A 13,238-nucleotide genomic window follows, 5' to 3' on the forward strand; every position below is an offset into this window, starting at 1 on the left:
CTTAGTTAACGTGAGTTCTAACGTAGAGAATTTGAGCATTTGGAGCGTTAGTGACAAAGGTGAGTGTCACTAACGCTCTCGAAGGTGAGACACACCCACGTTAAGAGTCACGTTAGCTACACTAACGTGAACTCTAACGTATGAACAAAAGGCACCAAGCAACATTAATGCGAAAAGTGATTCCCAATAACGTTCGCGAATGGGTATAAGCCAACATTATTGGGAAAAGTGAGTCCTAATAACGTTGGCCAAAAATTGAGAAGGCAAGGTTAGTGGTCACGTTAAGACCACTAATGTTGGAGTTAACGTGGGTACATGAGGGTGGAACGTTAGTGGAAAAAGTGAATGCCACTAACATTCTCGAACCCACAATGGCACTCAATGTTAATCTCACTAAATGCCCAAGCCTAATTCATATTTCTCTGCAAGCTGGGCCCACTAAAGATGAGAACTGCTTCAACTCAAGATCCAGAGCCCACATCCAAGACTTGAAGAACTCACTAGAAGATCAAGAGGAGTAGTATATATAGGAGTAGTTTTGAACTATAGAGAAGCTTGGCAATTTTGGGAACTATTCTCTGCATATTTACTTTTCTGCACTTTTAGCATGGATTCTTCTTTTCTGCTATTTTTCATTTCTAGAGCTATGAACAACTAAACCCCTTTCATTGGGTTAGGAAGCCCTGTTGTAATTTGAGGATCAATTATAGTTTTCATTCTTCTTCTTTTTTCTTTTCTCTTTATCTTACTAGAAAGCTTTCGATCGTAATTCAATTGGTTAGTTATCTTGGAAAAGAAACTCTCCATAATTGGATCTCCTTTGAGCCTTGGAAAAGGGATGAGGAGATCATTCTAGAAATGCTTTCTCATGTTGGACCAAATTGAGGTTTGGGTGGATATAGTGACATGTAATCCTCCCAACACTTTGATTTGGAAATACATGTGGTATAATCAGTGACCATACTTTATCTCTTCCCATGAGCAATTAAATCAAGGAATTGGGCAATTGTTCAAGCTTAGAGAGATTGGATTGCCAAGGAATTGGGATCCAATCACTTAAGATTGCCAAGGAGATCAATGAATGCATTGATTGAGGAAGAGATGAGAATGAACTTGATCCGGAGAATGCAACATCTCCTGAACCCAATGATTTCCCCATTTCTGATCTTACCCATTCTCCTTACTTTCTGCCATTTATTTTCATGCTCTTTACCCCAAATTCCCATTTAAGATTCTGCACTTTAATTTCTGTTATTTACTTCCAATCATTTAAATTTCTGCAAGTTCCCAATCTAAATTCTGTTTAGCTCAACTAGCATATTCTTCTAACTAAAGTTGCTTGACCAATCAATCCTTGTGGGATTTGACCTCACTCTATTTTGAGTTTTACTTGACGACAATTCGGTATACTTGCCGAAGGGAAATTTGTTGAGAGATACGTTTTTGTGCATCAAGTTTATGGCGCCGTTGCCGGGGATTGATTTTGAATCAACAATGATTAAGTTTGAAGATCACTAGATTGAGCATTTTTTTTCTGTTTCGTTATTTGTTTATTTGATTCAGTCAATTTCCTTTAGTTCGTTTTAATTTCTTCCTCATCCCCTGCACCCTCTTTGTTTTTCGTTCTTTCTTTCTTTGTTGATTACAATTCTGTTCACTAACCCACTAACTGTTTGATAATTTGCATAACTCACACTAACAATTACTCTAACAAGAATAGTTTCTTCATTTTATCTCCTGTTGTGCAATCTATCTGTTATATGACAGGGAGAAGAGAAGTAGTTTCAACATCCTTCGATTCAGAACCTGAAAGGACCCTTTGGAGACTAAGAAGGGAAGCAAGAGGGAAAAGAATTATTGGTGCTAAGGAAGAGGAAGAGTACTTTGAACCCAATATGGAAGAGAATTTGGAGAACAATCATGAAGAAAAAGCTCACAACCATGCTAGAGAAGGCCATGCAAACCGTGCTGGGCAAGAAAGGAGAGTTCTAGGCTCCTATATCAATCCTACTCCAGGAAAATGTGGAAGTAGCATTCAAAAGCCCACCATACATGCCAACAATTTTGAGCTAAAACCCCAGCTCATCACCTTTGTTCAGAACAATTGTTCATTTGGAGGAAGTTCTCAAGAAGACCCCAATCAACATCTAACCACCTTCCTGAGAATTTGTGACACTGTGAAGTCTAATGGAGTCCATCCGAATGTCTATAGGCTGCTCTTGTTCCCTTTTTCACTCAGGGACAAGGCATCCAAATGGCTTGAATCCTTCCCAAAGGAGAGCTTAACAAATTGGGAAGATGTGGTGAACAAATTTTTGGCATGATTTTACCCTCCTCAAAGAATCAACAGGCTGAGAGCTGAGGTGCAAACTTTCAGGCAACAAGATGGTGAGACTCTCTATGAAGCATGGGAGAGGTTCAAAGACTTAACAAGAAGATGCCCACCAGATATGTTCAATGAATGGGTTCAACTTCACATTTTCTATGAAGGTATTTCTTATGAGTCAAAGAAGGCTATGGATCATTCATCAGGAGGCTCTCTAAACAAGAAGAAAACCATTGAAGAAGCCATAGATGTCATTGAAACAGTTACTGAGAATGACTACCTCTATGCCTCCGAAAGAAGTAACACCAAAGGAGTAATGGAGCTAAACCACATGGATGCATTGTTAGCTCAAAATAAGATGATCACCAAGCAGCTAGCAGATCTTACCAAGAAGGTGGAGGAAAACCAAGTTGCAGCAGCCATCACTTCATCGTCAGCTCAAGAAAGAGCAAACATAGGAGAAGAAGGTGATTGGGAGCAAGGCAACTATGTTGGAAACTCACCTAGACAAGTGGTGCGCGAAATTGTGAACAATACTTTTCACAACTCTCATAATCCCCGGTCATGAACCCCAAGAACTTGGTGTTCAATACCATGGCATTACACAACTTTGCACAACTAACCAGCAAGTGCACTGGGTCGTCCAAGTAATAAACCTTACGCGAGTAAGGGTCGATCCCACGGAGATTGTTAGTATGAAGCAAGCTATGGTTATCTTGTAAATCTTAGTCAGGCAAACTCAAATGGATATGGTGATGAACGAAAATAACATAAAGATAAAGATAGAGATACTTATGTAATCCATTGGTAGGAACTTCAGATAAGTGCATGAAGATGCCTTCCCTTCCGTCTCTCTGCTTTCCTACTGTCTTCATCCAATCCTTCCTACTACTTTCCATGGCAAGCTTAAGCAAGGGTTTCACCGTTGTCAGTGGCTACCTCCCATCCTCTCAGTGGAAATGTTCAACGCACCCTGTCACGGCACGGCTATCCATCTGTCGGTTCTCGGTCAGGTCGGAATAGAATCCATCGATTCTTTTGCGTCTGTCACTAACGCCCCGCCTGCTAGGAGTTTGAAGCACGTCACAGTCATTCAATCATTGAATCCTACTCAGAATACCACAGACAAGGTTAGACCTTCCGGATTCTCTTGAATGCCGCCATCAGTTCTAGCCTATACCACGAAGACTCTGATCTCACGGAATGGTTGGCTCGTTTGTCAGACGAGCACTCGGTTGTCAGGCGATCAACCATGCATCGTGCAATCAGGAATCCAAGGGATATTCACCCAATCGAAGGTAGAATGGAGGCGGTTGTCAGTCACACGTTCATAGGTGAGAATTATGATGAGTGTCACGGATCATCACATTCATCAAGTTGAAAAACAAGTGATATCTTAGAACAAGAACAAGCGGAATTGAATGGAAGAACAATAGTAATTGCATTAATACTCGAGGTACAGCAGAGCTCCACACCTTAATCTATGGTGTGTAGAAGCTCCACCGTTGAAAATACATAAGAACAAGAGTGATCATTGGTTTCGGCCCCAGAGAGGGAACCAGAAGAACCAAGATGAAAATACAATAGTAAAAGGTCCTACTTATAGAAAACTAGTAGCCTAAGGTTTACAGAGATGAGTAAATGACATAAAAATCCACTTCCGGGTCCACTTGGTGTCTGCTTGGGCTGAGCAATGAAGCATTTTCGTGTAGAGACTCTTCTTGGAGTTAAACGCCAGCTTTAGTGCCAGTTTGGGCGTTTAACTCCCACTTTGGTGCCAGTTCCGGCGTTTAACGCTGGGAATTCTGAGGGTGACTTTGAACGCCGGTTTGGGCCATCAAATCTTGGGCAAAGTACGGACTATCACATATTGCTGGAAAGCCCAGAATGTCTACTTTCCAACGCCGTTATAAGCGCGCCAATTGGGCTTCTGTAGCTCCAGAAAATCCGCTTCGAGTGCAGGGAGGTCAGAATCCAACAGCATCTGCAGTCCTTTTTAGTCTCTGAATCAGATTTTTGCTCAGGTCCCTCAATTTCAGCCAGAAAATACCTGAAATCACAGAAAAACACACAAAATCATAGTAAAGTCCAGAAAAGTGAATTTTAACTAAAAACTAATAAAAATATACTAAAAACTAACTAGATCATACCAAAAACATACTAAAAACAATGCCAAAAAGCGTACAAATTATCCGCTCATCAACAAGTCCATGATCCATACTCCAAAACTTACAACTCTGGATGGAGAAATCACCCCAACTTTGGATGGGGAAACCAACAAGAGAAAGGGCAAGATCAGAGATGCCACAACCTCAATTCCAATAATAATGCAACTCATCAACACACCTCACAGAGATCTTACCAACATCCATCTAACCAACCTTCTCAACCACCTAATCTCAACCCACCATCATTAGCAGATGATAGGCCCTCAAAGATTGAGGCTCTACTTGAAAACTTATGCAGAGAAGTCCAAGACAACAAAGTGTTTAAGGAAGAAGTGTGAGCCAATATCAAGAACCAAGGAGAAAACATCAAGAGATTGGAGTCCCAAGTAGGGTATTGGTGCACGAAATTGCAATCACACTTTTGCAACTCCGCACAACTAACCAGCAAGTGCACTGGGTCGTCCAAGTAATACCTTGCGTGAGCAAGGGTCGATCCCACGGAGATTGTCGGCTTGAAGCAAGCTATGGTTATCTTGTAAATCTTAGTCAGGATATCAGAAATTATCAGGATTGATTGTGAAAAGCAAAAGAACATGAAATGGTTACTTGTTTTGCAGTAATGGGGAATAGGTTGAGGTTTTGGAGATGCTCTGTCTTCTGAATCTCTGCTTTCCTACTGTCTTCTTCTTCAAGCATGCAAGACTCCTTCCATGGCAAGCTGTATGTAGGGTTTCACCGTTGTCAATGGCTACCTCCCATCCTCTCAGTGAAAATGTTCCTATGCTCTGTCACAGCATGGCTAATCATCTGTCGGTTCTCGATCAGGACGGAATAGAATCCAGTGATTCTTTTGCGTCTGTCACTAACGCCCCGCCTTCAGGAGTTTGAAGCTCGTCACAGTCATTCAATCATTGAATCCTACTCAGAATACCACAGACAAGGTTTAGACCTTCCGGATTTTCTTGAATGCCGCCATCAGTTCTAGCTTATACCACAAAGATTCCGGTTAAAGAATCCAAGAGATAACTACTTAATCTAAGGTAGAACGGAGGTGGTTGTCAGGCACGCGTTCATAGATGAGAATGATGGTGATTGTCACGGATCATCACATTCATCCGGGTTAAGAACAAGTATTATCTTAGAATGGAAGCAAACATGATTGAATGAGAAACAGTAGTAATTGCATTAATCCATCAAGACACAGCAGAGCTCCTCACCCCCAACCATGGGGTTTAGAGACTCATGCCGTGGAAGATACACAAAGAAACGTGTAGAGTGTCATGAGGTACTGATACAATGTCAAATGATCCTATTAATAGTAAACTAGTAGCCTAGGGTATACAGAGATGAGTAAATGACTTAAAAATCCACTTCCGGGCCCACTTGGTGTGTGCTTGGGTTGAGCAATGAAGCATTTTCGTGTAGAGACCTTTTCTGGAGTTAAACGCCAGCGTTCATGCCAGTTTGGGCGTTTAACTCCAAGTTTCATGCCAGTTCCAGCGTTAAACGCTGGAATTTCTGAGGCTGATTTGCCACGCCGGTTTGGGCCATCAAATCTTGAGCAAAGTATGGACTATCATATATTGCTGGAAAGCCCAGGATGTCTACTTTCCAACGCCGTTGAGAGCGCGCCAATTGGGCTTCTGTAGCTCCAGAAAATCTACTTCGAGTGCAGGGAGGTCAGAATCCAACAGCATCTGCAGTCCTTTTCAGTCTCTGAATCAGATTTTTGCTCAGAACCCTCAATTTCAGCCAGAAAATACCTGAAATCCCAGAAAAACACACAAACTCATAGTAAAGTCCAGAAAAGTGAATTTTAGCTAAAAACTAAAAAAAATATACTAAAAACTAACTAAATCATACTAAAAACATACTAAAAACAATGCCAAAAGGCGTATAAATTATCCGCTCATCACAACACCAAACTTAAATTGTTGCTTGTCCCCAAGCAACTAAAAATCAAAATAGAATAAAAAGAAGAGAATATACTATAGACTCCAAAATATCAAGGAAACTTAGCTCCAATTAGATGAGCGGGACTAGTAGCTTTTTGCCTCCGAACAGTTTTGGCATCTCACTCTATCCCTTGAAGTTCAGAATGATTGGCATCTATAGGAACTCAGAACTCAGATAGTGTTATTGATTCTCTTAGTTGAGTGTAATGATTCCTGAACATAGCTAGTGTATGAGTCTTGGCTGTGGCCCAAAGCACTCTGTCTTCCAGTATTACCACCGGATACATACATGCCACAGACACATAATTGGGTGAACCTTTTCAGATTGTGACTCAGCTTTGCTAAAGTCCCCAATTAGAGGTGTCCAGGGTTCTTAAGCACACTCTTGTTGCCTTGGATCACAACTTTATTTCTTTCTTTTTCTTTTTCTTTTTCCCTTTTTTTTTCGAAATTTTTTTTTTCACTGCTTTTTCTTGCTTCAAGAATCACTTTGATGAATTTTTTTTTAGATACTCAATAACAGTTCTCTTTTTCCTTCATTCTTTCAAGAGCCAACAATTTTAACATTCTCAAAACAACAAATTCAAGAGACATATGCACTGTTCAGGCATTCATTCAGAAAGCAAAAAGTATTGTCACCACATCAAACTAATTCAACTAGTTTCAATGATAAATTTCGAAATCCTGTACTTCTTGTTCTTTTGTGATTAAAGCATTTTTCATTTAAGAGAGGTGATGGATTCATAGGATATTCATATCTTTAAGGCATAAAATTTCGATTTTATTAATTATGAATTAAGAACAAGACTCAAAGATAAATATAAGATGAGAATAAAAATAGAAAACAAAACAAAAGAAAGAAAAAAAAATGCAAAAACATAGGCTCCTAATGATAGAGGTTTTCACAGAGTTAGGACTCAACAACCTTGATTTTGAGAAGTGGATGCTCCCTTAACTTGAGAGGAGAGCTTTTGGCGTTTCAACTCTTGGAGTTCACGCCCCTGCTTCTCTTGTTCCTTCAGTAATTTGCAGAGCATGCAGTTCTGATTCTGCTGTTCTTCCTTCAGTTGCTCCATAGTCTCTTGCAACTTGGTGATAGATGCTTCTAGGCTGGTCCAGTAGTCAATTCTTGGGAATTCAGGGAGGAATTCCTGCGCCCTCCTCTTGATAGAGTTGTCTTGCATTTGTCCTTCCATTGACTTCTTGGTGATTGGGTGTTCAATGGGTATGAACTCATCTACTCCCATCTTCACCCCAGCCTCTTTACAGAGCAAGGAAATCAAGTTTGGGTAAGCCAATTTGGCTTCAGTGGAATTCTTATTTGCAATTGTGTAGATCTCACAAGCAATCACATGATGAACCTCCACTTCTTTTCCAAGCATAATGCAATGAATCATCATTGCTCTCTTGATGGTGACCTCAGAACGGTTGCTAGTGGCAATATGGAACGCCCAATAAAGTCTAGCCAACTTCTTGCAATTGGTTTGAGGTCTCCCCTCTTGAGTTGGTTTGGGACACCCTTTGAATTGGTTATCCACTTAGTTCCAGGGAGGCATATGTCCTCTAGAACTTGATCCAACCCTTTATCTGCTCTCACCATCCTCCTATTAAAGGATTCAGGATCATCTTGCAGTTGAGGTAGTTTGAAGATTTCTCTTATTTTGTCCAGATGGAAGTACATAACTTTCCCTCTGACCATGGTTCTGTAGGTATGGTAAGCAGTTCCAGTCATTCTCTGCTTATCTGTTAGCCACAGATTTGAGTAGAATTCCTGAACCATGTTCCTTCCAACCTTTATTTCAGGATTGGTTAGAACTTCCCATCCTCTGTTTCGAATTTGCTCTTGGATCCCCGGATATTCATCTTCTTTCAGATCAAATTTAACTTCCGGGATCACTGACCTCAGACCCATTATTTTGTGATAATGGTCTTCATGTTCTTTGGTTAAGAACTTCTCTTGATTCCAAAGATTCTTTGGATTATTCTCTTTCTTTCCTCTTAAATTGGTTTGTTTTCCCTTAGGAGCCATGATCTTGATGAATCTTGGCTTAGTGATCACGGAAAAGCACACCAAACTTAGAGGTTTGCTTGTCCTCAAGCAAAAGAAAGGAAAGAAGAGAGAGAGAGGAAGAGGAAATTCGAATGGTGTGGTGGAAAGAGGGAGCCAAACGTGTATTTATAAGGTGAGGGAGAGGAGATTTCGAAAAAAAAAGAGAAAATTGAAAGAAGATTTGAGAAGATATGGAAAGAAATTGAGAGAAGGGTGAGTTTTTGAACAAAATTTGGGAATGATTTGAGAGATTTGAAGAATGATTTTAGATTTTTGAAAATTTGAAAGTGAATGATGAGAGATTGGAATGTGTTTTTGTAGAAAAGTATGGGTAAGAAAAGGAAAGTTTGAAAAAATTTGATTTGAAAACAAAATTGTGGTACCCCCACCTTTCTGGCGTTAAACGCCCAGAATGGCACCCATTCTGGCGTTTAACGCCCATTTGTTGCCCCTTTTGGGCTTTTAACGCCCAGCCAGGTGCCCTGGCTGGCGTTAAACGCCAGAATTCCTTTGTCACTGGGCGTTTTTCTAAACGCCCAGGATGCTGCACACCTGGCGTTAAACGCCCAGAATGGTGCCCATTCTGGCGTTTAACGCCCAAAATGGCACCATTCCTGGCGTTAAACGCCCAGAATGGTACCCATTCTGGCGTTTAACGCCCAAAATGCCCCTTACTGGCGTTTTTTTGCCAGTAAGCTCTTTTTCTCTGCTTTTTGAGCTGAATCCTTCTGTAACTCTGTGAATTCCTTCATTTTTGATACTTGCCTCTGTAAGAACAATTCATACAACCTCCTAATGACTGGGTTGCCTCCCAGCAAGCGCTTCTTTACTGTCTTTAGCTGGACCTTTACTGAGAATCACTCAAGTCTCAGTTTTGAGCATTCCTGCTCAAAATTGCCTTCAAGATAATGCTTGATTCTCTGTCCATTAACAATGAACTTTTTGTCAGAATCAATATCCTGAAGCTCAACATATCCATATGGTGACACTCCTGTAATCACATACGGACCCCTCCACCGGGATTTGAGTTTTCCTGGAAACAGTCTGAGCCTAGAGTTGAAGAGCAGAACATTTTGTCCTGGCTCAAAGACTCTGGTTGACAACTTCTTGTCATGCCATTTCTTTGCCTTTTCCTTATAAATTTTTGCATTTTCAAAGGCATTGAGTCTGAACTCCTCTAGCTCATTTAGCTGGAGTAATCTTTTTTCACCAGCTAACTGAGCATCCATGTTTAAGAATCTGGTTGCCCAGTAGGCTTTATGTTCCAGTTCCACAGGCAGATGACAGGCCTTCCCATACACCAGTTGGCATGGAGAGGTTCCTATAGGAGTCTTGAATGCTGTTCTGTATGCCCACAGAGCATCATCCAAGCTCTTTGCCCAATCCTTTCTTCGGGCTATCACAGTCCGTTCCAGGATTCTTTTTAGCTCTCTGTTAGAGACCTCAGCCTGCCCATTTGTCTATGGATGATACGGAGTTTCCACTTTGTGGCTAATTCCATATCTAACCATAGCAGAGTATAGCTGTCTATTGCAGAAATGGGTGCCCCCGTCACTGATTAGTACCCTAGGAACACTAAACCTGCTGAAGATGTGTTTCTGGAGGAATTTTAGCACGGTCTTGGTATCATTAGTGGGTGTAGCAATTGCTTCTACCTACTTAGATACATAGTCCACTGCCACCAGAATATAAGTGTTTGAGTATGATGGTGGGAATGGCCCCATGAAGTCAATGCCCCATACATCAAACAACTCTATCTCTAATATCCATTGTTGAGGCATGGCATATCCGTGAGGCAAGTTACCAGCTCTTTGGCAACTGTCACAGTTACGCACAAACTCTCGGGAATCTTTATAGAGAGTAGGCCAGTAGAAGCCACATTGGAGGACTTTAGTGGCTGTTCGCTCACTTCCAAAATGTCCTCCATATTGTGATCCATGGCAATGCCATAGGATCCTTTGTGCTTCTTCTCTGGGTACACATCTGCGGATCACTCCGTCAGCACATCTCTTAAAGAGATATGGTTCATCCCAGAGGTAGTACTTGGCATCTGAAATTAATTTCTTTCTTTGCACGCTGCTGTACTCCTTGGGTATGAACCTCACAGCTTTATAATTTGCAATATCTGCAAACCATGGAGCTTCCTGAATGGCAAAGAGTTGTTCATCTGGGAAAGTCTCAGAGATCTCAGTAGAAGGGAGGGACGCCCCAGCTACTGGTTCTATCCGGGACAGATGATCAGCTACTTGGTTCTCTGTCCCTTTTCTGTCTCTTATTTCTATATCAAACTCTTGCAGAAGCAACACCCATCTGATAAGCCTGGGTTTTGAATCCTGCTTTGTGAGTAAGTATTTAAGAGTAGCATGGTCAGTGTACACAACTACTTTGGATCCCACTAGATAGGATCTAAACTTGTCAATGGCATAGACCACTACAAGTAACTCTTTTTCTGTGGTTGTGTAATTCTTCTGTGCGTCATTTAGAACACGACTGGCATAATAAATGACGTGCAGAAGCTTGTTATGCCTCTGTCCCAACACTGCACCAATGGCATGGTCACTGGCATCACACATTAATTCAAATGGCAATGCCCAATCTGGTGCAGAGATAACTGGTGCTGTGACCAGCTTAGCTTTCAGGGTCTCAAACGCCTGCAGACACTGTGTGTCAAACACAAATGGTGTGTCAGCAGCTAGCAGGTTACTCAAAGGTTTTGCAATTTTTGAAAAATCCTTTATAAACCTTCTGTAGAATCCTGCATGCCCCAGAAAGCTTCTGATTGCCTTAACATTGGCAGGTGGTGGTAATTTTTCAATTACCTCTACCTTTGCCTTATCCACCTCTATTCCCCTGTTTGAAATTTTGTGCCCAAGGACAATTCCTTCAGTCACCATAAAGTGACATTTCTCCCAGTTTAAAACCAGATTAGTCTCTTGGCACCTTTTCAGGACAAGTGCTAGGTGGTTAAGACAGGAGCTGAATGAGTCTCCATACACTGAGAAGTCATCCATGAAGACTTCCAGGAATTTCTCCACCATATCAGAGAAGATGGACAACATGCATCTCTGAAAGGTTGCAGGAGCATTACACAGACCAAAAGGCATCCTTCTGTAGGCAAACACGCCAGAAGGGCAAGTAAATGTTGTTTTCTCTTGGTCTTGAGGATCTACTGCAATTTGGTTGTAACCTGAATAGCGATCCAAAAAGCAGTAATAATCATGACCAGCTAGTCTTTCTAGCATTTGGTCTATGAATGGTAAAGGAAAATGATCCTTTCTGGTGGCTGTATTGAGCCTTCTGTAGTCAATACACATGCGCCACCCTGTGACTGTCCTTGTAGGAACCAGTTCATTTTTTTCATTATGAACCACTGTCATGCCTCCCTTTTTGGGAACAACTTGGACAGGGCTCACCTAGGGGCTATCAGAAATAGGATAAATAATCCCAGCCTCTAGTAATTTAGTGACCTCTTTCTGCACCACCTCCTTCATGGCTGGATTTAGCCTCCTTTGTGGTTGGACCACTGGTTTGGCATTATCCTCCAACAGGATTTTGTGCATGCATCTAGCTGGGCTAATGCCTTTAAGGTCACTTATGGACCACCCAAGAGCTGTCTTGTGTGTCCTTAGCACTTGAATCAGTGCTTCCTCTTCCTGTGGATTTAAAGCAGAGCTTATAATCACTGGAAAAGTGTCACCCTCTCCCAGAAATACATACTTCAGGGATGGTGGTAGTGGTTTGAGTTCAGGCTTGGGAGGTTTATCCTCCTCCTGAGGAATTTTCGAAAATTCCTTTGTTTCCTCTGGTTCTTGTTGATCAGGTTGAGCATCCTTGAAGATGTCTTCAAGCTCTGATTCTAGGCTTTCAGCCATATTGATCTCTTCTACCAGAGAGTCAATAATGTCAGCGCCCATGCAGTCATTTGGTGTGTCTGGATGCTGCATGGTTTTGACAGCATTCAACTTGAACTCATCCTCATTGACTCTCAGGGTTACTTCCCCTTTTTGTACATCAATGAGAGTTCGTCCAGTTGCTAAGAAAGGTCTTCCTAGAATGAGAGTTGCACTCTTGTGCTCCTCCATTTCCAGCACCACAAAGTCAGTTGGAAAGGCAAATGGCCCAACTTTGACAATCATGTCCTCTATTATGCCTGATGGATATTTAATGGAGCCATCAGCAAGTTGGAGGCATATCCGGGTTGGTTTGACTTCTCCAGTCAACCCAAGCTTTCTGATAGTGGATGCAGGAATTAGATTGATGCTTGCTCCAAGATCACATAGGGCTGTCTTGGTGCAGGCACCTTCTAATGTGCATGGTATCATAAAGCTTCCTGGATCTTGAAGCTTTTCTGGTAAGCTTTTCAGAATGACTGCACTGCATTCTTCAGTGAGAAACACTTTTTCAGTTTCTCTCCAATCCTTCTTATGACTCAAGATTTCTTTCATGAACTTTGCATAAGAAGGTATTTGCTCAAGTGCCTCTGCAAACGGAATCTTTATTTCAAGAGTTCTCAGATAGTCTACAAAGCGGGCAAATTGCTTATCCTGCTCCGCTTGGCGGAGTTTTTGAGGATAAGGCATCTTGGCTTTATATTCTTCAACCTTAGATGCTGCAGATTTATTCCTTACAGAAGTGGTTGAAGAAGCCTTGTTAGAAGGATTACTGTCAGCACTCTCAGGTGTCTGATCATCCCTTGGCGTATGAACGCCAGGATTGGGTGGAAATTGGGCGTTTAACGC

The 13,238-nt window shown here is 41.6% G+C and overlaps 1 non-coding gene across 1 annotated transcript; it reads right to left on the bottom strand.

The window, feature by feature from the left end:
* Nucleotides 1-2,348: 2,348 nt before the first annotated feature.
* LOC112719145 (small nucleolar RNA R71) lies at nucleotides 2,349-2,455 on the bottom strand. Its single transcript, XR_003161459.1, has one exon. It is a non-coding gene; the product is annotated as a small nucleolar RNA R71 (small nucleolar RNA).
* Nucleotides 2,456-13,238: the final 10,783 nt, after the last annotated feature.

This window comes from Arachis hypogaea, chromosome 10 (assembly GCF_003086295.3).
Source record: "Arachis hypogaea cultivar Tifrunner chromosome 10, arahy.Tifrunner.gnm2.J5K5, whole genome shotgun sequence".
Classification (NCBI taxonomy): domain Eukaryota; kingdom Viridiplantae; phylum Streptophyta; class Magnoliopsida; order Fabales; family Fabaceae; genus Arachis; species Arachis hypogaea.